This window comes from Suncus etruscus, chromosome 1 (assembly GCF_024139225.1).
Source record: "Suncus etruscus isolate mSunEtr1 chromosome 1, mSunEtr1.pri.cur, whole genome shotgun sequence".
NCBI lineage: Eukaryota > Metazoa > Chordata > Mammalia > Eulipotyphla > Soricidae > Suncus > Suncus etruscus.
The window spans coordinates 30,700,872-30,706,113 of NC_064848.1; the positions used below are offsets into that span (position 1 = coordinate 30,700,872).

A 5,242-nucleotide genomic window follows, 5' to 3' on the forward strand; every position below is an offset into this window, starting at 1 on the left:
TGTAATCCTATTCAAATTCAGACATCATAATTTAAGGACTTAAACAATCAATTTTAAAGTTCTTGTGGAATCATAAAAGACCAAAGGTAGCCAAATCAATGCTAAAAAAGAAACAAACAAGAAACTGGGAGGCATCTCATTATTGAATTTGAAGCTCTACTACAAGGCCATAGTCATCAAAACTGCAAGCTATTGAAACAAATACAGATTTTCAGACCAATGAGTCAGAATAGAATATCCAGTGACAAACCCCCAAATATATAGTCAATATTTGACCAAAAAAAGGCCAATAATATGAAATGGAACAAAGACAGTCTCTTCAACAAATGGTGTTGAAACAATTATATAATGATGTGTAAGAAATGAAAGATTGATCCATACCTGGCATTCTGCCCCCACCCTAGGGTAGGACCTGATTCTGCTTTCACCATTGGTTGGTATCAGATCCCACCATTGGGTGGGACCTGATTCTGGAGTATAAAAACAGGAGTCTGTGGAAGGCCGGGAGCTTTTGGCTGGCTGGAACTGAATCTGAGTCTTTGGACTTCAGTTTTGTCCATCCGAATAAAGCAAATATTTCCACGAGCCTGATTGTCTGCGAGCTGTTTACCCGCCGTTTCACCTCAGAACCGTGGGCTAGACAGGGTGGCAGACGCGTGCTCCGAGCTGGAAGAAAAGGGCCTCATTCTCCATCCCACCATCAGTCAACCTCTTCAGGGTCTGACCTGCTACCTTACACACAAAGTCAATACAAAATATATTAAAGACCTTGAAATCAGGCCCAAAGCCATAAAGTTCATTGAAAAAACATACGCAGAACATACGCAGAACACTCCAAGACTTACACCTCAAAAAAAATCAAGGTATTCAAATAAAAAAAATAAAACTTAAAAAAAAAAAAAAAAAGAAATGCCTTAAAAAAAAAAAGGTCTTTGATGATAGGATGCCAATGACAAGAGATATAGCATCAAACCTAAAAAATTGGAACTACATAAAACTAAAAATTTATTTATGGCAGAAGAAAATGGGCTAAAACTAGAAGACAGTTAACTAAATGGTAAAAACTTTTGCACTCAACACATCAAATAAAGTTTTTATAGTAAGATATACAAAGTAATCACAAATAATAACTCCACAAAACATAAAAAAATCAAAAATTGGGGAGAAGAAATGAAAGGATACTTCTGAAGAAGAGCAACAAATGGCTATCAGACACATAAAAACATATTCATCCTCACTTATCATTATGAAAATCCAAATCAAGACACAATGAGATACCATCTTTCACCAGTGATGATGGCACATATTAAAAATAATGGGAACAATCTCTGTTGGTGGGGATATGGTAAGAAAGAAACTTTCATTCATTGCTGGTGGGAATGCTCCCTGATCTGACCTCTATGGAAAATAGTATGGAAGTTCCTCACTATACTCAAAATTGAGTTACTATCTGACCCAGCAATTTCTCTCTTGGGTATCTATTCCCAGGAAAGTAAACATTCATCCAAAAGTAAGTATGCACACCATTCACTATTCATTGCGGCACTCATTACAATAGCTAAGATTTGAAATCGACCTAGATTGTAATCCAACAGGTTAGTGGATCATGAAGATGTGGTACATATACACAATGCAATACTACACAGCAGTAATAAAACGATACATTCATGCAATTTGCAGCAACATGGATGAACTAGAAAATATTATGTTAAATAAAGTAAGCCAGAAGAAGAAGGACAAATATAGAATGATATCACTTATATGTGGAATCTATAATAATTCCATGAAGAAACATACACCACATTTTACTCCATTAAAATAAAACTCTAGAACAATGATTCTCAAATGGGAGAAAATTTCCCCCTGGATAATGTTTGCAGGACATTTGCAAATATTTAATAACAATTTTGGTTGTGGAACTGCATCAGGGATGCTCTTAATACAGGGTGTTTTCATGAAAACGTGCTCTACATCACTAATTATAAGGGAGACACAAATCAAAACAATGGGGTGCCATCTCACACCATAGAGACTAACAGACATCAAAAAAATAAGAACAATAAGTGCTGATAGGGATGTGGAAGAAAGGAACTCTCGTTCACTGCTGGTGGGAATGTTGTCTAGTCCAGCCTTTATGAAAAATAATATGGATATTCATCAAAAATCTGGAAATTGAGCTCCCATATGATCCAGCTATACCACTCCTAGAAATATATCCTAGGAACACAAAAAACACAATACAAAAATGCCTTCCTCACATACATATTCATTGCAGTGTTATTTACAATAGCTAGAATCTGGAAACAATTCAGGTGCCTTCAACAGATGAATGGCTAAAGAAACTGTGGTACATATACACAATGGAATACTATGCAGATATCAGTAAAAATAAAGTCATAAAATTTTCCTATACATGGATGGACATGGAAACTAATATACTGAGTGAAATAAGTCAGAGGAAGAGAGATAGATGCAAAATAGTCTCACTCATCCTCATTTATGGGATTTAAGAAAAATAAAAAGAACATTATTGTAATAATACACAGAGATAATAGAGATGAGGGCTGGAAGGTCCAGATCTTAGTATGAAGCTTACCACAAAAGGTGGTGAGTTCAGTTAGAGAAAGAACTACACTGACAACTATCACCGACAATAGTAGGGAGTGAAAAGAAATAGAATACCTGCCTCAAGTACAGGCAGGAGGTGGGGAGAGGCCAGGAGGATGGGGGGGGGCATTGGTGGTGGGATAACTGAAAACCCAACTACAACATGTTTGTAATTATGGTGCCTTATAAATATATTAATTTAAAAAATACAGGGTGTTTTAAAGTCAAAGGATGAGGACAAAACCAAGGATAATGCAGAACACAGCCCTCTACAACAAAGAATTATCTATTAACAAAATGCCAATAGTGCTGAAGTTGAGATACTGTGCTGAAGAAAACAAAACTAATCTATAGTGACAGACAGGAAATCAGTTGTTGCTTATTGATTGGAGTTGAGAAAGGATGGGAGAAAGGATTATAAAAGACTATATGGAAACTTTCAGAGATACTTTCAGATACTCACACTATCCTACTTTAGTGATCAAATTATTTTGTTCATATGTTTTAAACTATATGGCAAAGCATTGCTATCACATTTAAATAGATGCAGTGTTATTTATCTATTATACATGAATAAAGCTGGGATACATGAAAGCTAATTTCCAATAATCCTGGTTTATGGGGTATACTGCACAGTAAAGACTCAAAAAGCCTTGCACATTGCTATACATATGTGCTAACATTTGAATTCTACCCCCATTTCAATAAATGTTGTTTTTCAGCTAAATAAAAAAATAGCATCTGAGTCAGAAAGATACTATAGAGTACTGGCATTTGCATTATATGTGATGACTCGGATTCAATCCATAATACTACAAGCCTGTCAGGAGTGTTTCCTGAATACAGAACCAGGATCAAACCCTGATCATAGGCTGGGTGTGACCCAAAAACTATGAACTAGAATAGCAATTATGTAAATCAATAACACAATTGCCTACTCAAATATCACACTCATTATCAGAACCATAATGTAACATCAGAATCTCGTTATAATATTTCTTGTTTTCTTTCCAACAAAAATTCTTTCTTTGCAAGAAATGATATATTACTATTCAGATGGTAGGTTAGACCTTAAAATAATACTTAGTTATTATAAAGAAAAATAGAAACCCAGGCAAAATTTTAAGACAAGATGCATGGTATTGATATTTCAACCAAATCAAAAAAGAAATAAATGATAAATATTCAATATTAGTCATTAACTATATACACAAATGTATTTTATGTAAAGTAAGTACCTTATTGGTGTGTCTCAGAATATATGGATTATAACACCTCCAACATATATCTCATTATTAAGTTTCCTTTTTTTTTTTTTTTTTTTTTGGTTTTTGGCTCACACCCGGCGGTGCTCAGGGGTTACTCCCTGGCTGTCTGCTCAGAAATAGCTCCTGGCAGGCACGGGGGGACCATATGGGACACCGGGATTCGAACCAATCACCTTTGGTCCTGGATCGGCTGCTTGCAAGGCAAACGCCGCTGTGCTATCTCTCCGGGCCCTATAAGTTTCTTTCTCTGGGTTTTAAGTATTGGATAATTGAGGGAGAATGCTTAATTATTATTTTTAATAATTTATTTATTTAAACAAAATGTTACAAACAGGTTTATAATTGGGTTTCAGCCACAAAATGTATATGACCCCTTCACCAGTGCAACTTTTCCACCACCATTATCCCCCATTTTCTACATTCCTCCACCTGCCTTTATTCAAGATAGGCATTGTATTTCTCTCTATATCATTGTCATAGTAACTATTAGTGTACTTATTTATCTAACTGCACTTACAAACTCTTTATGATAAGCTTGTTATCATGAAGCTGGTCCTTCCAGTCTTCAGCTCTATTGTCTCTGAGTATTATTAGTAATCCTCTATTTTTCTTAAATTTCACATATGAGTGAGACTAGTCCTGTGCTTATCTCTCTCCTTCTGAATTATTTTATTCAAAATAATAGTTCCCAAATCTTTCCATGTATAAGCAAATTTCATTACTTTATTTCTTCTAACAACTGCATCGTATTCCATTGTATGGATGTACCATAGCCCCCTTTAACAACTCATCTCTTGTTGGGCATCTGGGTTGTTTTCCAGATTCTGGCTATAGTAAATAGTGCTGCTATAAATATAGGAAGGCTTTATAACCATTGTGTTTTTGTAGACCTAGTGTATATCCCTAGGAGTAATTTTCTGTATCATATGGAAGCTCAATTTCAGTTTTTTGAGGAATTTCCACATTGTTTTCCACAAAGGTGGGACTAGACAGCATTCCCACCAGCCAGTGAATGAGAATTTTCTTTCTCCCCTTATTTTTTTTAGTTGTTCTTTATTAAAAAATATGGAATGCTTGACGATTTGTATGTCATCCTTGCACAGGGGACCACGCTAATCTCTGTATCATTCCAATTTTAGTATATGTGCTACCGAAACGAGCACCTTTCTCCCCTTATTCATGCCAGCAGTGGTTGTCCTTGTTCTTTGTAATGAGATAATATCTCATTGTTTTGATTTGAATCTTTCTGATCATTGCTGATGTGGAGCATTTTTACATTTGCCATTTGGCCATCTGTATTTCTTCTTTGAAGAAGTGTCTGATTCATTTCTTCTTCCCCACTTTTTTGATGGGGTTAGATTTTCTTC

General features: G+C 35.4%; 1 non-coding gene across 1 annotated transcript; it reads right to left on the reverse strand.

Annotated features, from left to right (window-relative positions):
- Nucleotides 1-4,934: 4,934 nt before the first annotated feature.
- LOC126028971 (U6 spliceosomal RNA) lies at nucleotides 4,935-5,038 on the reverse strand. Its single transcript, XR_007502641.1, has one exon. It is a non-coding gene; the product is annotated as a U6 spliceosomal RNA (small nuclear RNA).
- Nucleotides 5,039-5,242: the final 204 nt, after the last annotated feature.